The 23,796-nt window shown below is 45.9% G+C and overlaps 1 protein-coding gene and 1 pseudogene across 2 annotated transcripts in view; one reads left to right on the top strand and one right to left on the bottom strand.

Annotated features, from left to right (window-relative positions):
- Positions 1–23,796, bottom strand: part of CACNG3 (calcium voltage-gated channel auxiliary subunit gamma 3) — an 86,714-nt gene that overhangs the window by 35,357 nt on the left and 27,561 nt on the right. The window lies entirely within an intron of this gene.
- On the top strand, positions 20,051–20,149 carry LOC113595031 (uncharacterized; annotated as a pseudogene).

The raw sequence follows: 23,796 nt of genomic DNA, 5'->3' as shown, positions 1-23,796 counted from the left end.
TGTGATGACCTTGGGCAAGTTACTTAACCTTTCTGAGCCTCTCCTACCTGATGATGCTGCTGTTGGGAGAAAAAGATATAAAATACAGAAAAGCAGCTAGCATATTAGGCACTAAATACTTGTTTGTTGCCTTCTTTTTCTACCCTACATACTCATTAGTCCTGTTTTCTTCGTTCAAATGCCTTAACTTTGTGCACTTTGCTGAGATATAGAGCAGTGGTTAAGCATTTGTACTAGAGCCTGACTGCACTGCTTTCTCAGCTGTGTGACCTCAGGCAGGTTGCTCGACATCTCTGTGCCTTAGTTGCCACATCTGCAAAGTGAGAATAATAATTCACAGAGCTGTTATGAAGGATGAGCTAATTCAGAAAAGGTGGGTTGGCCGGTGGCACCTAGTCAATGCTTTAAAAACCATTAGCTGTAGGGGCGCCTGGGTGGCTCAGTCGGTTGAGCGGCCAACTTCGGCTCAGGTCATGATATCCTGGTTCATGAGTTCAAGCCCCACCTCGGGCTCTGTGCTGACAGCTCGGAGCCTGGAGCCTGCTTCCGATTCTGTGTCTCCCTCCCTCTCTGCCCCTCTCCCACTTATACTCTGTCTCTCTCTCGCTCTCAAAAGTAAATAAAACATTAAAAAAAAAAACCAAAACGATTAGCTTTCACCACTGATAATATTAAGCAGTGGGCTCAGGCACAGACAAGGGCAGCCTGCAGAGAGGACGGATGGGATGGAAAAACACAAGGCCACAGCCTCGAAGTTGTAGAGATGGCACAGGCACCCCAGAACGCAAGAGGGAAATGCGTGCTCGGTCTGTGCCCTGGCCAGCTGCAGGCACCAGAAGGGCGGATTGCTTCCAGAACGGCCACACTCAGACGCAGAACGCACTGCACTTCTGTCTACGGTGGCTACAACGGGGAGTGCTTTGGGGTGACCCAGCATCTCCCCCCCACCAGGTGCACTGGCCTTCCTCCTGGATCCCTGGCTCATCTGTTCGTTCATGTGAGCTTTCCCGAGGGTCCACAGAGACAAAGCCTCTGTCCCATGCCCAGGAAGTTTCAGGTGCAAACAAGAGTCGGGGTTGGGGGGCAAGTGAAGAGTTCAGGGTGGAGAGGAGGCAGACGCATCGTCAAGCTCGTCCCCCTCCTCACATGCAGATGAGGGGACGCTAAACGGACACCCTTGTGCTGCAGGCCCAGGGCTGCTGGAGGCGTCCGGCCTCCGCAACCCACCCCCTGTTTTCGGAGATGCCACCGCCAGCCCCAAGACGCGGAGCCATGCCTCAGAAACACAAAGGACACAAGGACGTTCCCCCCACCACCCGGGGATGAGAGCCCTTCCCTGTCACACACCAGGCAGGATTCCTTCCCTGGCTGTGTGTTCCCCACGAACATTTTGTCGCAGGTGGGGGGCCTCTGGTTCTCTCAAGGGGTGCATGGAACGGAAAGGTGACCCTTCCCTGTTCACCGGGTGCCGTGATGGGGGGAGCACGCGGGTGCAGGTTACAGCAGAGTCTAGGAGTGCAGTGTGTGACTTAGGAGTTGTCGTCGCTTGTGTTGCTGGTACACACACTCCTGGAGCTGTGTGTGCCAGAGGCTTCCGGGCTGGGCTCTGGGGAACAATCCCCGAGGGGTGGCGGAGGGAGAGGGAGAGCAGAACGGCCGCGCAGCTGTTATGTGGACTCAGCACTTCACGGGGACTGTGGAGTGAGAAGGCATTTTATTAAATTATTTACTTATTTATTATTTTCTCAAAAATGTTTTTTTTTTTGACATACAGAGCACCGGTGGGGGAGGGGCAGAGAGAGAGCGAGGAAAGAGGGTCAGAAGCGGGTGTGGCCCTGACAGCAGCTAGCCCGACGTGGGGCTCGAAACTCAAGAATCGTTAGATGGTGACCTGAGCCCGAGGCACCCTGAGAAGGCGTTTTTGAGTGTCCCGAATGAAGGCAAGGAGGGAAGGCCTCCGCATCCCCACCTCGACCAGCTGCTGGATGTGGGATGCGCGTGTGACCTTGGCCAGGGCAGCTGCCTTATGCGAAGGGCAATTCTGGGATAGGGGCTCAGCTGTGAACAGGCTGGGCCAGCAGGTGCAATCCCAGCAATGGGAGGAGGAGGGCTGAAGGGGAGCTTGTGCACCTGCTGCAAAGGTCAAACAGACGGGGGTGCGAGTCCTGGCTCTGTCGCTTTCTAGCCCAGAGATCTTGGCTAAGTCAACCTCTGGGAGCCTCATTTCCCCCACCTGTAAAAGGGGGAAGCGGCCAGGATGGGCTTCCTAGGGCTGGGATGAGGGCTGACGGAGGGCTGCAGGTGGAGTGTAGCCTAGAGCTTGGCAGTGTTAGGAGAGGTCATTATTATGCCCGGAAACAGCACATGGAACTGGGGGATTGGTGTGTGGTGGGGGGTGGGGGTGGGCAGGAGTTAGGGGTGGGAAAGATGGTTCCCCGGGAAAGTGTCTCACAGTTGGGGATGGCTGAATTTTGAAGAAACTGGCCATACAGGGAAAGGTGTGGGGTGGGGGAGGTGAAACACGGACAGAGGAAGAGTTAATAACCCAGTGGTGGGAGAGAGCCCGCAGATGGCCAGGCGGTCCCTGTCCTTTGGGGTCAGCACCTGCCTCCCTTTGCCCCACACCCCTGCTACACGGGAAGCCAGAGTTTAGTACCTTTCTGCTTCTGAAACTTCCATTCAGCCTTTTCACCTTGCTCAGCATGGTGAGCTTCACCAGCTGGAAGGGAAAAAGCGAAAAGCCCAGAAGGAAGAATAGGAGCCCCGAGCTTCCATGGGGCTAAATATAAGCCCCAGTCAAATGCAAAGAAACCTAAAAGGCAGTGAGCACGGTGACTCCAAGAAAAGCCCACTGGAGGGATAATCCCCTCAATGGCCGTGGCACGGCTGGGTGAATGACACCAGGTAGGCACCAAAGAAAATTCACCGGGTTGGTTCCATCAAAAGGCTCCACACCAACTGGACCTGGAAAATGTGCCATACTGCCTGGTGTCCAAAAAGGAGACTGAGGCCAGCTCTGAGCCTACCTCTTTTTTGGGTTCAAATCAGTTCCGTCTGAGACTGGATTCCCCAGAAAGGGTGAGCAGAGAGATGACTGGAGGCGAGTAATTAATGAATTAGTCCATTAGTTCATTCAACAAACACCGATAGGTCAGCTAGTATTTGCCGGGCACTGCTTAGTCGCGGGGCCTCAGAGGAGATGACGTAGGATTAGCACTTTCAAAAAACCCAGTCTCCCCGGTTACAAGTCAGAGCTGGTGGTGACCGGAAAGCAAATGACAGAGGCTGAGCAAACGCACCTTTCTTGAGCCGGGTGCTGGTGACCAGGTGTGTTTAGTTTATGGAACTTCATGAAACGGTATGCGTGGGATGCATCTCTTTGTGTGCACCTTACACTTTGATTTTTCTTTTTAAGTTGAACAACTTAAAACCTCTAAGTCCTAAAAAAGATGACGGTACCCTTTTCCATGTGCAATTAGAAAAACCACTCTCTTTAACATATGTATGAGGAAGTACAACACATTCTAATTTTTTCCATGATGACTACTCTGGTCAGTTTTTGAAATATCAAATCTCATTTTTAAAAAGCTTTTCTCTCTCTCTCTCTCTCTCTCTCTCTCTCTCTCTCTCACCCCACTCCCCCACGTGTTCTGGCCCCAAGCACACACGCTTAAGTTTGCTCCGAATCCAGCCCTGGTGGTGACTGAAACCCACCAGGTCTCTGTCTTCCCGAAACTGAAATTCTAATGAAGGAAAGCAGCCATTCTGTAGGCAAATTAATACAGAAATGAGTTGACTGCAGATAGCAATGAATGCTATGGAGAAAATCAAACAGGGCAACAGAGCACAGAGCTGGTGGGGGGTGTGAAGAGTCAAGGAAGGTTCCCTGAGACGATGATATTTAAGTGGATTTCTAAATGGTGGGACGACCTCCACAAGAAGAGCTTTGTAGGCAGCAAGAATGTGCGGTTGAGGGACCACAGAGCTTGCTAGATATGAACAAAGAGTTGATGTTGCTGGAGGAGAGGAGAGAAGGGGGAAAGGAACGGGAAGGAAGCTGGAGAGGCAAACAGGGACAGAACGGGCAGAGCAGCACTTTACAAACACCTAGGCAGCTTTAAAAATTCCAGTGCCTGGAACCCTTCCCCCCCCCCGCCGACAGTCACTTGCAGCCCAGGCATGAGTCTGTTTAAAAAGTCCCCAGGTGAGTTCATGAGTTTGAGCCCCACATCGGGCTCTGTGCTGACAGCTCAGAGCCCGGAACCTGCTTCGGATTCTGTGTCTCCCTCTGTCTCTGCCCCTCCCCCACTTGCACTCTGTGTCTCTCTCTCTCTCTCTCTCAAAAATAAATAAACATTAAAAAATTCTTTTTAAAATTGGATTCTGTGTCTCCCTCTCTCTGACCCCCCCACTTGCACTCTGTGTCTCTCTCAAAAATAAACATTAAAGAAAATATTAAAAAAAAAAAAAAAGTCCCCAGGTGATTAAATGTGCAACCATGGGCACCGGAAGCCCACACAGAAGTTTTTGAACTTTTATGTGCATCCCATTCACCAGAGGATCTTGTTAAAATCCAGATTCTGATTCAATAGGTGGGTTTAGGAGCTGTGTTTCCTTTTTTTTTTTTTTTTTTTTTTTAGTTAAAAAATTATTGATTTTGAGAGAGGAAGAGAGCAGGGGAGGGGCAGAGAGAAGGAAGAGAGAGAGAACCCCAAGCAGGCTCTGCACTGTGAGCACATAGCCTGTTTCGGAGCTCAAACTCATGAACCGTGAGATCATGACCTGAGCCGAAACCAAGAGTCAGATGCTTAACTGACTGAGTCGCCCAGGTGCCCAAGGAGCTGCATTTCTTTTTTTTTCTTTTAAATGTTTATTTTTGAGAAAGAGCATGAGCAGGGGAGGGGCAGAGAGAGAGGGGGAACAGAGAATACAAAGTGGGCTCCACACTGACAGCAGAGACCCTGACCCAGGGCTTGAACTCATGAACTGTGAGATCATGACCTGAGCCAAAGGGGGACCCTTAACTGACTGAGCCACCCAGGTGCCCCAGGAGCTGCATTTTTAGCGAGCTCCCAGGTGATGCTGATGCTCCTGGTCCAAGGACCACACTTTGAGTAGCAAGGTTTTAGGCTGTGATAAGGAGGCTTATTTTTTAAAGAGCCGGGGAAGCCATTGGAGAAGAGTAAGCAGGAGGCTAGCACGACCTTCTGGATGTTTCAAAAGATTACTCAGGCGACAATGTGGAAAATGGATTGGAGGGAGAAAAGAGTGGGCGCTGGAAGATAAGGGACAAAGGAATCAAGGGGGAAGGCTGAGTGACTTCTCTTGCTTTTCCTGCTGCCCCAGGCCCTAGGGGCCATGGGCATTGGGAGAGCACGAGAGAGATTACAAATCTACAGCATCCAAGGCTTTAATCTCGAGTACCTATCTGTGTCATCTCACTAGACAGATATTCAGAACTATCCCACGAGGAGTAAGTCAACTAAGTAATGACTTTCAAAGCCAGATCTATGCCCCAAGCAGAGCAGAAAGGAGGTGCAGGTCTGGGAAAGCACAGAGGACCAGCAAAGTATACGGTCGTTTTAAAGTATAAGAAAATGGTCACTGATGTCTCAGCTCTTTGGTTGACAGCTAATAGCAGTCTCTTGGGTGACAGAAAGGCCAAGGTGAGTGAAGGAAGCATGTTGTTATTTGGAGAGCTGATCCTGCTGGATGCATATTATTAATTCCCCCAGCCCTACTCCCTGCCTCGGGAGCAATGCCTTCAAACCAGTCTCCACAGTCCCGAAAAGAGTCAGGAGCCAGAGAAGCAAGGGGTGCAATGAAGATCGCGGGGGATGAAGGGCAGACCTTCGCAGAGCAGACAGGGGTGCTTCCTGCTCACGTACTTGCTGTGACCGTGTTGGGCTCTGGGATGTCACACTCCTCCCAACCCTGCCAGAGAAGCTGGCTGACTTGGGTTGCTGGGCCTCCAGTGGTGCGCTAACATTCCAGGCTTAATCCCTCAGCTCCCAGGGAATAGATCCCAACTTATCTGGAAATTCATTGACCCAGGAAAGAAATAAAAGTGAATGTTTCTGCAAGACAAAATGACCCAATGTTACCCAAACTTCATAGTGTGTGAGACCCCTTTTTAGTATAAAGGACGGCCATAGATCCCCAGATAATTGAGTTATTATGCTTTTTTCTAGCAACCAGAGAGTACAAAACCAGGGGTTCTGAAGGTCATATCCTGCCAGAGAACTTAGTGTGGTTGGCTCTTATAGCATTTTGGAAAGACTGACAATCATAGCTAACATTTGAAAACTTCAGAAGCTCACACAAAATCTAGAATTCTGGCTTTCTTCCAAAAAAAAAAAAAAAAATCAGAGGACCCGGCAACAATGGGCCCACATTTCTGTATGGGGCCATATAATTTCCGGCTTGCCATCATGCCTCCAACCCCTTCCCTCGAGACAACCCATCTGGCTCTGTAGGCACCTGGGTTTGTGGCCCTTGTCTCCACATTCCAGAGTCCATTGCTTGGACCCATGAGGTCCCAGGTCCACAAGCTGGGAACAAAGGACTGACTCTTTATCTGCACTTAAAAGCAGTTTGGAAGCCACTCAGATCAAAGATCTTAGTCATAGCTCAAAAAAGGAGCCTACAAAGTGAGAAATGAATGTAGAAATAACCACAGCTTTCCACCCAGAGTTCTTTGATGTCAGTGGTCTCTGATTCTCAAAGTGGGGGAGTTGTGCACACAAGTACTTTCAGATTTTGATCTCTCCAAGCAAAAAGGACTGTAAGTCCCTCAAATAGCATGGGAAATGTTGTCCTAGGAGGCATCATTCCATCCTCTGTGTGTGTTCAAACGACTTCATTAAGACCTGATGGGCAGCAAATAGGTTCAGGTCATACTTCTCCCCTTCCTGTCCTCCCCTCACCACTCCCCACCCCCCTCCCCCCCCAGAATAAGTTCATGGAAGGCAACATGGCAATATAAATCAAAAGACTTTGAGATATGGCTATCTTTAAGGAGGGAGAAGGCTGGAATAAACCATGTGATTCTGGATTTCAACTGGAGATATGATAGCAAACTCATGTTTAGCTTAATATCAATATGGATTGGGAAATATCAGATTATAGATATGTCTATACATGTGGGTTTGTATACACACATACATTTCCAAGCTCTGTCTGCCGGCAGGGTCTAGAAGCAACAGCATGCTGGTACACCGAGTGGAATCAGTACCCCGGATCTTGATCTCCAATCAGAGAACCAGAGCTCTCTGGAGAAATAACTTCCTCTAGGACTGCAGCAGGGAACACATAAGATGAGTCTGGAGCATCTCATAGGCCAGGAAACGAGGAAGTGTCCAAGATACCCACCAGTGGGCATCTATCAAAAGGACACAGGTGGGGTGCCTGGGTGGCTCTGTCGATTAAGCGTCCGACTTCCGCTCGGGTCATGATCTCATGGCTCGTGGGTTCAAGCCCCACGTCGGGCTCTGGGCTGACAGCTCAGAGCCTGGAGCCTGCTTCCGATTCTGTGTCTCCCTCTCTCTCTGCCCCTCCCCTGCTAGTGCTCTGTCTCTGTCTCTCAAAAATAAATAAACATAAAAAAAAAAAAAAAAGGACACAGGAGCCAACCAACAGAGCTCCCAGTAGCCAAAGCTGGAACATTCTCAGCAACGAGATAAACAGTGGAGTAATGGATTATAATCCAAGGTATAAAATAAGTAGCTATGGGTCCATAGTGACATAAAGCAATAAATGGATGAATAAGTAAATGGGAGGTAGGGAAGGAGACAAATCTCCTGTACAGAAGAATTCCAAATAATTTATACAGTTATGGTCACCTCAGGGAGGGGAGCATAATTCCCCAGAGGAATTTCCTTCCAAATAGCAAGGTCTAGAAAGGGGTGCAATGCAACTCTACAGGGGAGAAACCTGACACACACAACCTCGGCCAGGTGACGGAGGTCAACATCAACAGTGACAAGTCATGTAGAGAGTTCGCGCCCTTGGTAAGATGTGATGAGAACGGCACTTTGTGTGGTCCTTCCTCTCGAAGCTCCATAACCCCTGATGTAATCATGAGAAAAGCATATTCTACAGAATCCCCAGACAGCCCTTCTCAAAACCACCGAGGTCATCAAAAACCAGGGAAGTGTAAGAAACCCACAGTCTAAAGAAGCCTAAGGAGATATGACGGCTAAACATAATAGGAGTGGCCCAGATGGGATCCTGAAACCGGAAAAGGACATTAGGTAAAAACTAAGGAAATCAGAATAAAATTCAGCTTTAGTTAATAATGTGTCAATATATTGGTTCATGAGCTGGAACGAAAGCATCATTCTAATGTCCTTAACACCAAGGGAAACTGGATGTACATATACAGGAACTCACTCTACTATCTTGGCAGCTTTTCTATAAATCAAAAACTATTCTAAGTCGAAAGTTTATTGAAACATATGCTCATCTTTTAACTCAGTGTTCTCAGCTCTAAAAATTCCATAAAGAAATAATTCTGAACGTGCGCGAGAATTTATTTACAACAGTGTGTGTGTGTGTGTGTGTGTGTGTGTGTGTGTGTGTATTGTTTTTAACTGGAAGCAGACTAAATACCCAATAATAGGGGATGAAGTAAATAAATTATGATACATTAGAAAATGACATACTATCTGGTCATTAAATGATGCAGTAAAACATTTGTTCATGTAGAAAAGATGAACGTGATGCTTTAGTAAATAAAAAAGTACTTTACAAAAAATTTATGGTATAATCTCATTCTGGTTAAAAATAAGGGATTCCTGGGGTGCCTGTGTGGCTCAGTCAGTTAAGCATCTGACTCTTGATTTTAGGTTAGGTCATGATCTCACAGTTCATGAGTTTGAGCCCCACCCACATCAGGCTCTGTGCTAGCAGTGTGGAGCCTGCTTGGGATTCTCTCTCTCTCTCTCTCTCTGCACCCCCCCCCCCCTTAAATAGATGCATAAACATAAAAAAAAAAAAAGGGATAGGGGTGCCTATGTGGCTTAGTCAGTTAAGCAACTGACTCTTGGTTTCGGCTCAGGTCATGATCTCACAGTTTGCGAGTTCAAGCTCTGCATTGGGCTCTGTGCTGACAGTGCAGAGCCTGCTTAGAATTCTCTCTCTCTCTCTCTCTCTCTCTCTCTCTGCCCCTCCCCCATTTGTGTACGCTCTCTCTCTCAAAAATAAATAAAAATAAACTAAAAAAAAAAATAAGGGTTAGCTAAGTAGGGCATAAAATGTAAATGAGCCTGGGTGGCTCAGTTGGTTATGCGTATGGCTTCAGCTCAGGTCAGATCTCGCAGTTTGTGAGTTTGAGCCCCGTGTCGGCCTCTTTGCTGACAGCTCAGAGCCTGGAGCCTGCTTCCGATTCTGTGTCTCCTTCTCTCTCTGCCTCTCCTCTGTTCACATTCTGTCTCTCTCTGTCTCTCAGAAATGAATAAAAATGTTAAAAAAAATTAAGAAAATGTAAATATATATATTTGATGGGGGTTATAGCTGTGCTAAGAGAATATGAGGATTATCATTACTTGTTACTTTCAAGCTAATTTTTATTTCCTAAGTTTTCTATAGTGAACAATACATTGTTTCTATTGTAAAAAAGAACATTAAACATACATATATATTTATGTTTGCATATGTTTATATATACATATGTATTAAGTATATATATATGTATATAGTTTATATGGATATATATTTTTTCTTTTTCTTTTTCTTCTATATATATGTTTATATATACATATGTATTAAGTATATGCATATATATTTATATGGTTTATGAGACTGACTCAGGACAATATTTATATGGTTTATATGGCTATATATATATATTTATTTTCTTTTTTTTCCTTAAGAAAAGGAAACACAGGCCCAGGCTGTGGACCCCCACTTGACTATGGCGACAAGCAGCTTTGGGGTAAAATCCAGTTCTTCTCTTTCTCAAGGCCACCAGGAAAACAACGAGGAGATCCTTCTCAGTACAAGGGTTTTGTTGCTGGACACGTGTGGGAAACAGAACAAGATGGCACACATGGGTGGAGAGGTTCTAGAACTTTGCAGACCCACGGTCCTTCCTGTCCATCTTCAGGCTCCTTTCTTGGATGATTCTCCAAGAGGTTTCCGTTTGTTCAGGCTGCCAAGTCTGGGGGCTCCCAGCTGCCTGGCGTGCACTGGGTTCTCACAAAACGCTTGCTGAGCGAGCCAGTGAGTAAGTGGATGGACACATGCATCTTCTGCTCTGCTTGCTCCTTGTCCTCTCTTGTTTCCATTTCTAAGTTGAGAGGATTTCTATTTTGGTTTTTGGAGGCCTTGCTTTCCGTAGCACAGCCGTCCTCTTTCCGGCTGCCCGTTCCAATCCCCTGAGCAGCTTCAAAACAAGCCCAGGACTCGGGGTCTTGGGGGTCTGGAGGAGGGGGTGGGCATCAGTGCTTTTGAGCATTCCCTGGGTCACCTATGTAGCCAGGACTGAGGACCGCCCTGCTGGCTGTGCTCCCAGCTCCTGTCCCTGGGTGGGGGGCGGCTGCCGGTAAGGGCCACTCGCAGATCCAAATAACCAGCAGACTCTGAATGAATGACCAAGCCCTTTCTGGTGCAGGGCATCACCTGCTTGGGACTTTGGTGACTCATGCAGGCACTGGGCAGCCCCTCCCTCCTCCCTTCCTTGGCATTCTGATAATCCTGGGTTTACAGATAATTTCATTCTTCAGACACAGTAGTTGTCATGCACACCAAGGAATGAGGAGGGTTAATGCTTTAAAATCATCACTTAATGTGTGTGTGTGTGTGTGTGTGTGTGTGTGTGTGTGTGTGTGTGAGAGAGAGAGAGAGAGAGAGGCATCACAGGGGAGCCTGTAGATCTTGAAACACCCCTGGGATGAGCACGCGTCCCCAGCAAGCCCAACCTCCCTTTCCAGAGGATAGTTCAGGAGTGTCTTCGGAGATAACAGGAATATTGCCTCAGCCCCCCTGAGCTTGTCCTTTGCAGCACTTATCTCAAAAATAATTGATTAATTTTTTGTGCACAGCTGGGTGTCTGGTGAGGAAGAGGTTTAATTTTGTTTTCTGCAAGAGAAACAGTTGATTCTGTGGTTCTGGGAAAGCTGCAAGTTCAGAGGACAGATTTATGGAAGGAGACAAAAATGGGAAGTTATAGAGCCCTGTCAGGGCAAACTGGCCCAGCTGTTGGTGCGGGAAGGCAAGGTGTACCTGCCCCCAATATGGAAGCCACCCTGGGGTGGGGGTGGGGGGCAGGGGAGGATAGGACCGGAAGTGAGGTCATCGAAAGGGAAAGACAGTCATGGATTGATGGACAATGGGAACACTCCTGACCTTGCCATCCAGAGAGCAGGCTCGTACTTGAATCTAAAAAATCTGTATGTCTTATTCTGGTGTGATGTACCTCTTGCAAAATTCTCCTCTTTAGCTGCTCCAGCAGAGTTTGGTGGCTGGAGGTGATGGCTCTAGGTGAAATCCTGGTGCTGTCTCTTAGAGCTGTGACCTAGCAGGTTACTTAACCTTTCCAAACCTTAATTTTCTCACCTGTAAAATGGGTTTAATCCTAATACCCCTTAGAGTTGTTTTGTTTTGTTTGTTTTTGGTTTTGTTTTTTAGAGAGAGAGAGAGAGAGAGAGAGCACGTGAGTGGTGGAAAGGGCAGAGGGAGAGAGAGAAAATCTCAAGCAGGCTCCACACTCAGCATGGAGCCCACTGTGGGGCTCTGTCCCATGACCCTGGGATCACGACCTGAGCTGAAATCAAGAGTCAGTCACTGAACGGACTGAACCACCCAGGCGCCCCACCTCTGAGAGTTATTTTAAGGATTAAATGAGATATTGTGTGAAACATGCTCAGAATAATACCCAGTCCAGAAATCGCTAAATCACTCAATAAATGTCAGCTTTTTCCTTTTCTTCTTTTTTTATTCACACCTTAAAGGATTATAGCAGCATGGGTAGAAATTGCACTATCTCTGGATACTGAGATCTAGCTGCCATCAGTGCCAAGAGTAGCAACTTGAGAACGTATTTGGGATTTTCCTGTCCCAGGAGGCAGGCTGGGTGTCTCGGCAATGGGGATCCTTTCTGAAGCTAGAATCTATGGTGGCAGTTGTGACACATCGTAGCCTCCAGGGAGCACATCTCCCTGGACTCCAGTTCAGGCAGAGACTCTGCAGAAAGATAGACTGACCATTTGGACCCCAGGAAGCAATCTGGAGACTTAGAAGGACCCAAGGAGAGAAACGGGACCTCCCGCTGAACTGGCAGGTGGACTGCTAGGACCTGGCCTCTGGAGGGCGCTCCTGAGAAACCATGCCGAGGCTCAGGCGGCAGTCCCCTGTCCCCCACCTCGAGGGCAGCCACCACCTAGCGCCACTCTATCCCCAGTGCCTGGCGCCTAGTGCACACTCAGTATCTATCTGAATGAACAAGTGAATTAATGAATGACATACATTTTTCAAAGTCCTTTCGCACCTAGTATCTCATTTAATTCTCATAAAAGCCCTATGAAATATGCAGGGCAAGGATCATTTTCCCAATTTTTACCGGATAAACCGGACCAGGACTCATACGTAGTTGGCAAGATTCCAGGTCTCAGACCCCTATTGCTCTTTCTACTATAGCGTGCTGCTTCTAAAATGTGTTTCGTTTGTTCTGCCAGAAGTTAAGGACAGTATGGTTTTATCACCATCGTCTGCCTAGACTTTTTTGGAGTGTATAAAGTCACTTGACCTCCTTGCCAAGCATCTCCTGGCTATGAAGACAATTATCTCCTCCAGTGCCCTGGAACCTGGACCTTCTGCCCATCAGAGCAGACAGACTTCTCCCTTGGCCTGTGGGCAGCATTAATGAACAGCGGCTGGGAACCCCGTGGCTTTGGCACAGGAAGCCCTGCTGCCAGCAGGGATGGTGTTGTGTCCCTTCACACTGGCTAATTCAGGGGATTTCTCATTCCTAAGCCAAGGGGATTGCTGTCCCAGCTGCCTGGAGGGCAGACATCCTGGTGTCTTCTCCAATGCCCTCTCTAAGCGAAGAGTTTTCAGATAAGCAAAAGGATGCAATTTCACTACCTAGATTTGTCTTCCTGCTCCTGGACCTACGACAGGTGCACAACACTGTTTGTGGGAAGAATAGATCTTTTTAGAAGCAGCAAGTTTTTCTCAGAAGGGAGATAAGGCATGCACAGTTTTCTATGAAAACACATTCCTGCAGCTGAGGAAGAAGCTGGGGAATCAGATGGATGGGATAAGAGGCAAGAGGATTGGAAAGGTTTTGATTCAAGGTTTTTATGTGTTTTTTTTCTTCCCCACCCATAATGTTTCTAGTGTGGATCCTGGAACCAGATGCATGGTCAGGGGTGAGAGAGAACCTCTCCTCTTTAGATCTCCCTTGGTGATTTCCAGGGGACTCAGAACATCTGTTGACTGATGCGAGGCAGATAGATTTGCTCCAGTGGGGGTCAGGTTTCGCAGGCTGGAACCGAAATGGAACCAGATCCGAGTTGGAGAATATTTCTCAATCACTTGTAGAGGGTATCACAAGAATCTTATTATCAGTAACTGTAAGTTCTGAAATGTGCAAGGGACGTGCTTCTTATTTTTATATTAGGGCAGCCTCTGTTCTCACTCGATTGCATTCTGATATACTCACTTCAATGGGACGGAAAAAGAAGGTGGAGCGAACAACCTTATTGTCCATTTTGCAGATGAGGAAACTGAGGACACCAAGAGTTCCACAGTCTCTTGTGCAGATTCACAGCTGTCAGGTATAGAGGAAGATTCAAATGCTGCAAGGTAGCTCTGAAGTCTACACTCCCAACTGGATAAATGGAGTAACAAGAGAACCAGAGATTGTATGACAGAGTTGGGGGACCCTAAGGTCATCTAATCTTCTTGTTCTGTAAAGATGGGGCCCCCAAAGGGCTTGATTTATTCCGGGGCACAGAGTAAGTCGGGGCAGAGTGGAGTCCAGAACTAAGATTCTGGCTCTTCTAACAGCGAAGATTTCAAATATTTTCCCAACATCTCCAGGATCTTTAAATCCAAGGGACAGGTATTTTCTTGACTTGGGTGAGAACCCATGTCCAGAGTGGTCAAGATCTGAAAAACCAGGTCTACACAATCACCCACACGTTTTCCAGAGCCAGATGTTTAGCATGGAAGAAACTTGACATCCAAGCAACGGAAATAATGTTTCACTTTCTCCCTGCCAGCTTTCCGGGCTTCTAATCAAACACCTTGGTTTGGTTTCTTCTCCCAACACACCAGCGTCAAGTCCTCGCTGGCCTTCCCCGTGCCCCATCCTGGTCTGGGGAATTTAGGCTCTTTTCCTTAACCCATTTCATTTTTTAGGATTATTGTTTGATTCATTCTGGTTTAGACTGTACCCCAATTTCTTAGGACTGACTCAAAGGAAAAAGCATTTTGTTAAAATAGCTGCATTGCTTTTAAACAATTTGTCCTCCTACTCACTTTTTCTTTTTGGAAGACAGAAACTGAATATAGATTTGTGGGAGAGAGATACAGAGGGAACCAGAGAAGAGGGGCAGAGAAGAGAGAGGCTCGGGAGAGGGGACGGGAGAGAGGAAGAGGGGAGGGCAGGACAAGGCAGAATACCAGCTCCAGGAATGACGCCAGGAAATCAGCCAGGACTCTTCCCCACTTCTGGTTGTGTACAGGCTGAGACCCAAAACCAGTCCCTGTTTCTGTCAAAACGGAATCAACGCCCAGCCCAAATGTATATTTTTGAAGATCGCATTTTTTCCACTGCCCCTAAACAGGTAGTTTCATTAACGAAGGGAAGGGAGGTCTCTCTGTGGTCCCCTAACCGGGTTTGGGTTTGGGGAAGCTGGTAGCCAGAACACAGGGAAAACAGGCACAGACTGTACCCCACAGGGGGGATTCCTGCTGACTCTGTTTCCCCATTCATGACTCCCCAGGAAGAGCAATTGAAAAATTGAGCTGCTTGGCACAGCGGGAGGGCAGTTCATGCATATTCAAATCCCTCCCTCCCAGCACTAAACTTAGCTTCCACCTTGCTCATCCTGAATGCCTTCCACCTCCGAGTACCACCGAGTACCGGTTATCCTATCTGCTCCACCTGTGCCCAGGAGCCTGTCTCCTCTGTCGCCCCCACGTGCTTACCTTGTCATTGACCGTGATAATAACAGCTAACACTTAGGCTGGCTCTACCTGGTATCCCTGTTCAATGCATGCCACATGTGCGAAACCGTTTAATCCTTATCACAACCATATGAGGTTGGTGCTGTTATTGTCCCTTCCCTTTTGTTGACAGATGATAAACCTGAGGCACAGAGAGGTTAAGTAACTTGTCCCAGGTCACACAGCCAGTAAGTGGCAGAAGCAGTCTTGAGCCCAGCACTGTCTGACCCCCTATGCCATGCTTCTGTGGCATACGTCTGACCCCCTATGCCATGATAATAACTCAATCCTGTGTACCTGGCTTTCGCCAACACAACTTTTCTGAGGAGAATACTGGCCTTTCATTCTGGTCCAGGTTCTTATAGGGCCCCTTGTCATCTTCTCCTAAAGGATATCGCTTCTATCCCTCACTTGATTATTTAGGACTGAATGGTTTGTACTAAGACAGCAAGATAAAATAGTTGCCCTTGAACGCCTGCCAGAGAGCGCATTCTTCAAGTGCATTGTTACAAGGTGGTCGCCGAAAGTACAGAAGTACCACTGAGAGGAGGGTATTTGGCAAAGGTTTCACCCATCTCCCAGGTATTCTGAGTATCCCTCTGGATCAAGCCAGACTAGTGCTGGATCACTCAGTGCTGTGAATGTCCACAATGCCAGCACGGTCACTGAGTGAGCACGATACACAAACACTTGGCCAAGGGCTCTATCAATTATTATCTCATTTAATTTCCATAACAACCCTAGAAGGGAGGTACTATTTTTAAAAATGTTTTTAATATTTATTATTTTTGAGAGAGAGAGAGAGGCAGAGAGAGAGGGAGACAGAATCTGAAGCAGGCTCCAGGCTCCGGGCTGTCAGCACAGAGCCCGACGCGGGGTGTGAACCCACGGACCAAGAGATCATGACCTGAGCCGAAGTCGGACGCTTAACCGACTGAGCCCCCTAGGTGCCCAAGGGAGGTAGTATTACTTTGCCCATTTACAGATGGGTACCCGTGTACCGGAAAAGTGAAGCAGTGTGCCCAAGGTCACACAGCCACTTAATGGCAGAGCCAGACGGGACTTCAACACAGAGCACTGTGCTCTGTGGCTTTGGGGACTTTGCCATCAGCCCGTGTCGAGGATACTCTGTTTTGTGACATGAAACATCATCCACTTAGGAAGGAAAATATTCTTATCTGATCTTGGTACCAAGGAGAGTGGGATGTGTCTATAAATTCTAAAATTTATTTATTCTAGCAACTATTTATCAAACACATACTATGTGGCTGGTGCTGTGCTAAACACTTCATAAATAATATTTTATTTTGCCCTCAAAATAACCTCATGACTACAGTTTTATCCCCATCCCATGTAAAGAAACTCAGACTCCAAGAGATTAAGCAATTTGCTCAAGGACAAAACACGGAGCCTGTTGGAGAGCCAGGTCGGCTTGACTGCAGGTCTGCTTGGCCACCGGGTTCTCCCGTATTCTGAGCACTGTGGGTGTGCGGTTGACCAGGTTTCCCCTAGACAAGGGACTGCGAGGAAGCTTGGTTCACAGGCGGCTTTATGAACCACGCTTAGCAAGAATGTAGTTCATTGTCAGGTGCAATTCACTCTCATTCTTGGCTCTGTCCAGTCCCTTTTTTCCTTTAGTCCAATTTTAAAAATTGGACCCATCTTTTCTTATTTTGTGTAATTAAAGCCCCCTTAACTCTTTTCTGGAGCAAGATGGGTATCAATCGACAAATATATTAAATATTATAGCCCCATTTCACAGATGAGGAAACCGAGGCACAGAAGAATTAAGTAACTTGAATAGGGTCCCCTAGTTTACAGGTGGTAGAATCAGGACTGCAAACCCAGGTGATCGGGCTCCACAGGCTGAATCCTTGCCCACTCTGCTAAGCTACCAGCAGCTACCAGGGCAATGGAAGAAGCCAGGAGTATCTCTTAGAGTGAGCTCTGCAGGTAGCTAGAGGGGAGACTGGGACCCAGGCACGAAGGGCTCCCTGTGAGTGGGTGGCCACCCATTGTGTTGATGGCTCAGGCCCACGGGCTCATCAAAACCCTCTGAAATGCAAGGCTCCCACTCTTGTCAAATTGAACCGGCTTTGCAGATTTCAGTTTGAATCCTGCCAACTTGAAAGTTTTAGCATTTCAGCTGTTTCAGAATTATAAAAGCCTACAAATGCTAAGGTGCTTTTTTTAGAGTTAAAAAAAATGTGTCTTTTCCCCACCATCACATAACAATCTGAAGGGATTTTTTTGCAGATTCTTGCCAAATGTGTATTTTTAAAGATTGCATTTGGCTAAAGACCAGAAGTGGAAAATCTGGGAGGAATGTTGAGGAAGTTCTAAGGCATATTCATAGGGGAGGAGAGGGGAAAGCTCTTTCCTCTCTGCAGACCCCTGGGTCTGCTGGGGTGGATGTTGTTTATTTCAGCTTTCTTGTTACCTTTGGTGACAAAGAGTTTCTTTAAAATACTGACACCTCAGCTGGTCAGGTGGCCCAGAGGACATGTGGAGTGTGGCCCTGGCCAGGGAGGACCACCATCACTGCATGAAAAGCTCCCGGCTCAGCAACTGTCACCAGGAGCCAGATGGCCTCTTAGTGGACAAAGTTACTGCACTTATTGGATCAGGTGGCAGCTCAGTCCTCACTAATTAGGTGTCTTGTGTGTGTGTGTGTGTGTGTGTGTGTGTGTGTGTGTTTATGTGTCACAGACTCTTCCCCAGTGTGAATCAGCTCAATCATCATTTTGCAGTGTTTCAGATTCAGATTGCAAACATCCACCAACAAATAGGAGCCTTGCTTTCTAACGAGCTGGAGATGTGTGGAAAATAGAATCACTCACAGTAGTAGTGAGCCACAGATGTTCCATGGAGACAGCCGGCTGTGCCAAGCACAGACGGTATGTGTGACCACGAGACAGGATGCAGAATCTTGCAATGAAAGTGTTGCCCACAGAGCCCAAAAGATGAAGAGATGAAGACAGGCAGAGATGGAATCTGGTTTCTTCTTCCAAAGTCCTGGCCTTCTGTATAGCTGCCTGACACTCCATTTGGGAGTGGTCCAAAACGCTGAATGTTTAAATTTGAGTAACTGCCACCAAGGCCTTCACTACCAAAGTAAAAAGATGCTTCTAAGGAATCAGAATAACCTGGGTTCAAATCCCAGCCCCAACCCTCAACTGACTGAGTGTCTGTAACAAGTCATTTAATCTTTTAGGACCTTGGGCATAATAATAGGGCTTCCCTGTTGGGTTTTCATGAGGATTAAATGAGAGAATACAAAGAAGTCTCTTGGCATCATGCCTACTCACAGCATATGTTCAGTAAACAATAGCTATTGCCACCACCATCACCATCATCACCATTACTACATCATCACCACCACCATCACCATCATCACCATCACCACCACCCTTATCACCATCATCATCATCATCATTATCATCATCACCACCATCATCATCATCACCATCATCACCATCACCATCATTTCTAGCTCTGCAATCCTAGCAAGTTTGACCTGCTAAATTTCATTTTTCTCCTCTGTAAAAATGGAAATAGTTATGTCTACTTCAGAGTTGAGTTAATGTTTATTAACTTCCAGCACAGTGCCCAGCATATAGATGCTCAGGAAATGTGAATTAATTTTTCTTCTCCATATTACCTTCAACCTTACTTTAAAACATCACTGAATTTGGTTATTAAGAATCAATATTTACAGTTCAATGCAGGTTCCCTCAGCACCTGTGAACCAAGAGGCATGGACATTGACCTGTCCTCCAGGAGATGATCCTCTAATAGGTAAGACAAAAGCTGAGTAGAATGGTTATGTTTCCAGGGAGACCAAGAGGTTAGAGAGTCTCAAGGCATTTGCTCAAGGAAAACAAAGTGGTTTCCAAACAGGTCATTCTGAGTCCAGAGTCTACACTTTTAACCATGATTATCATGACTACCATGGCTTCCAGGAGAGAATGGGTAGAGGTGAAACCAAGGGTTTCCATTTCTCTTAATTGCTTCAGTTCTTTGTTTTGAGGAAGAAAAAGAGAGAAGGGGAGGGAGAAAAAAAATGGTTTCTGATTTGTGTGTAGGGGAAAGCAAGTATGCTCCTAGTGTCCTGGGAGCTCACTCAGTTTCCTTTGAATAAGGAAGGCCCTACTCAGAGGTCAAGATCACTTTAAATACCTTATAGAGGAGTACTCCTCCTTCACAGCAGGAGGCAGGGCTTGGCCCCTGCCACCGTTCAAGGCAAATAGCAGAGTTTGTGTCACTGTTGGGGCTCTGATGAAACAGCCCCAGCAATGGCATCCTTGGAAGAAATCCCACACAGTGGTTAAGAGCCCAGGTTTGGAGCCAAACAGAACGGGAATCACATCCCAGCTATGCTACCTACTGGATGGGTGACCTTGAGTAAGTGGCTTAAACTTTCTAAGTCCCCGGTTTCCATTTCTGTGAAGTGATCACTCAATAAATGGCTTTGCTGTTTTTATTGTTTTCAGAACAGTGCCCCCTGGGGGCGGGCATGGTGGTGGCAACAGAGGGTGCTAGGGATAACTGAAACTCAGAGCTCATATTTGTGCTTCCAGCCCATTCTAGGTGGTCTCCTTTCACTGCAAAATCTTTGACTGTATGTGTGTGTGTATGTGGGGGGTATCTTTTAATAATTAAGACATTTTCCTGATAACCACCCCCTTGCTACAATCTTTCAGGATAATAACCTGTCCATATCTATTAAGATCATAACCCCATACCTCTACTGACTTAGCAATCTCATTTTTGGTAATCTAACCTACAAAAACAAAAGCACCAGCATATAAGGACACATGTGTAAAAATGACTGAAAGTGAGACAAAACAAAACAAAATTGGAAACAAGGTGGATAGTGCTCGCTTCGGCAGCACATATACTAAAATTGGAACGATACAGAGAAGATTAGCATGGCCCTGCGCAAGGATGACACGGAAACAAGGTGGATATTCATTGACAGGGAAAAGGTTGAATACACTGAAGGGATTCCAGTCTGTGGAATATTATGCAACCATTAAAAAGATTGAGTCAGATCAGTGCCTATAAACCTGGAGGAATATCTACGATGTATTGAGGGAAAAAAGCAAGTGGCAGACCGGTATCTCCAGTGTGGATTCAATTTTAAAAATCAAACAATGCCGCTCCCCCACCATGTGCATGTACGTATGCGTTTCGAGAGTGAAGATACAGAGGAAACACATCTAGCTGTTGACATTGGTCACTTTGGAGTGAGGTAGGGAGGGGACAGAGTGGGAGTCGGGCAGGGCATATTATTACTTCTCTTTCTATTTTTAGATGGTTTCACTGCTTAGAGTAAACAAATGTTACTCTTATAATTTTATCTAAGTAATCTCTACACTCAAGGTGGGGCTCAAACTCAGGATGCCAACAGCAAGAGCCACACGCTCTACTGACTGAGACAAGCTTGTGCTATAGGCGATCACATAAAATAGGCTTTTCTTGACACTCCCAAGTCCTTGAGGGAAGGGGTCACACCTTTCCAGCTTTGCTGGTCTCAGACCTGCTCAGTGCCACCCTTACCCAGAGGAAGTCCTCAGTAAGTGTGAAATACATGAGTGAGCATTTACTCAGCCAGTGTTATGGGATCTGGCTTTCCAGGGAGCCCATTGACCTCGAAGTGAGTTTCCACTCAGACTAACCTCGTGATGGCGATCATGCTTAGCTAATTCCCTACCACAGAGCTGTGTACTTCAATGTTTCCTTTTCAGTGACTGATGACTGTGAAAAATTGAAGTGGCAAAGCTGATCAATCACCCTGGAAGATGACACTTAGCTGGGAGGTCTAGTGGCTTTGCTGGATGACAGTTAGGACCCCTAAAAGGACCTGTTCACATTAACACACACCAACCTGAACAAGGAGCAAATTTAAATCTGGGTTAAAAAGTCCCAAGGGCAAAAACGTGTTGCTCAAAATGGCATTTGGCTAGCTACCTTCCAACAGCTTTTCCCAGCTTCTTAAAAAATACATAACATACCAGAAAGAGATAAAGACTCATAAGCCTAAAACCAAAGACTGAAAGACAACTTAATGGCACGGTCTTGGGAGAAACAACGCCAACTATTAATGCAGTTGGAGATAAATGAGAAAATAGAGGGGGAAATAAGACAGATTTGAAAGAAAATAAACTGTAAGCAATCACACTGTTCAACTCTGTACTAAAACATTTATACGTTTCTATGAAGCAAATGATTTTCTAGACAACAAAATGACTCCAGAAAAAGGCCCAATATAGACAAGACATGAGAGAAGTTATCAAAGAACTACTTTCAAAAAAGCCCCAGGCCCAGAAGGTTTTACATGAAAATTTCCATGCTGCAGAATCTACGTCACAGCATAGAAAATCATTTTATCAAGCTACTACCACTCTGATTCCAAAACTTGACACCAGGAGCACACAAAAAGGCAAATTTCATTGACAAATACAGAGAAAAACCCTATATACATATTAGCAAATCTATTTCAGCATTATGAAAAATTAAGTATGTCTCAAACAGATTTATCACAGGAATGAAAGATAGTTGGCTAATATGAAAGGCACTAACTTCGCCTATTAGCCAGCCAAAGGAGAGAAAGCTAGCCATGTCAATAGATACCCAAAAATGGAAACCTTCATGCCCAATTAAAATTCTTACTTAGCTACATAGTGACAGAAACTCCAGAGCATGATAAAGAAAACACTTTACGCCAATAGCAGATGCCAGGCTTCTCGGTGAAACCCTGGAGCAGCTAGCTGTTCACTTTAGGGGGAGCAGGAATCACCCCTAGGAGTCTGCTAAAAGGCAGATTACCAGCTTTGTACAAATTCTATGATTTATATCCAAATCTGCAACCACACTTTGAGAAACACAGTCTGCAAAGCATTACAATTACAGTTAGGAGCAGGGCAAGGTGACCTTTGAGCATCACCACTACTTAACTAAGCCTCTAACTAAGCCTTGACTATTCTCTAAGCCTCAAAGGAAAAACAGCAGGGGGAGAAAAAGTTCTATCTACTATTTGCAGATGATATGATTGTTTACCTGAAAAACCAAATTAAATTAATTACATTGCAGATAGCACCGCTAACCAAGTTCAAGCAACTTACAAATAGATAATTACTGATCACTAGCTTCTTCATATTAGTAATACTAACCACTTAGAAAATATCTTGGAGAACACCACCCATTAACGTTAGTAACCAAAAATATAAAACCTACCTACAAACAATGTGCCCAATCAACATACAGGCTTGAATGAGGAAAATGGAACTTCTCTAAAATACATAAAAGAAAACATTAATAAATGGGATACATATTATGTTTTTAAATGGAGGAAGACTTGATGTTTGAAAGAGGTCAATTGTGCCCAAATAAGTCTATTAATTAAATTTTTATTAATATCCCAGTTTTCCTGGCAACTTGATAGAATGGTCAGAAAATTCACAGGGAAAATCAAAACGTTAGAACTAAGAAGATGTTGATAAAGAAGCATGGTAAGGGAGAACATGACCTTCTGGTATTAAGGGTCTCATGAAGCTATATTAGTTCAAACAACAGAGTGATAGAGCCTCAGAAATAAAAATATAGATTAAAAGAAAAGAATAGAAAATCCAGAAACAGATACAGTTCTAGTATGTGTGTGTGTATGCGTGCATTTAATAAAAGATAAAGGTCATAATTCAACTCCATGTGGATGAACTATTTCGTAATTCATAAATAGTGTAATTTGCAGTTTAAATATCTAGGGCAACTTTGTGTCCAAGTACTTGGTATTTTCCTACTGCTTACAACAAACGCAGGAGGAAAGTAGCATGGAGGCGGGAGAGGGGTATAAAGCCTTCAGGATTAGCTTGCTATGAGCCCAACACGAGTTTCCAGGCCTTTGTGGTTTCCCAAACATTTATTAAGCTCTTAGGCTCCATTATTGCAGGGTCAGAAAGGATGGGTGTGGGGTTTCAGTTCTTGTTCCTCTGTTTACTTGATGTTTGACTTGGGGCAAACCACTCAGCCTGAACCTCAATTTTCTCACCAGAAAATGAGGATAATGCTCCCAAGTCTTGTGTCGTTACTAAAGTTGGGAGGAAAAATGAAGTCATGGATGAAAGCTCTGTAGTCGTAAAGCATTGAGTGAAGGTAGACATCTGGTGACCTGATCCTTATTTAGGGTTAAAAGCCCAGGCTGTGCTTAGAGGCTGCCTTAATTTGCACTGGGGCTCCATCACTTCCCATCTGTGGGTCTCTGGAAAGGCTGTTTGTACGTTGGTTTTGTCATTTACCAGCTGTGGGTCCTTGGGCAGTTTAGTTAACCTCACTGTATTTTGGCTTTCCTCATCATTAGAAGGGTGATAACAACAGTGGATAACTCAAAGTGTTGTTACAGGAAGCATACCACTTAGAACAGTGCCCAACATGTACTAGCTAATCAATAATGTTTGTTGTTTATCATCATAATTATCTCTGGGGATCTATGCCTCTCCTACTCCAAGGTTAAAAGACTGGGCCTGAGCCAATCAGCCCCGTGGGACCTCTGGTCTACAGTGATTGGGTCAGTAATGGACATGTGACCTAATCAGAGCCTATGAAATGAAATGAGGCTTGTAC

The sequence above is a fragment of the Acinonyx jubatus genome, chromosome E3, assembly GCF_027475565.1.
Source record: "Acinonyx jubatus isolate Ajub_Pintada_27869175 chromosome E3, VMU_Ajub_asm_v1.0, whole genome shotgun sequence".
In the NCBI taxonomy this organism is placed as follows: Eukaryota; Metazoa; Chordata; class Mammalia; order Carnivora; family Felidae; genus Acinonyx; species Acinonyx jubatus.
This window is presented reverse-complemented; position numbering and strand designations above follow the sequence as displayed.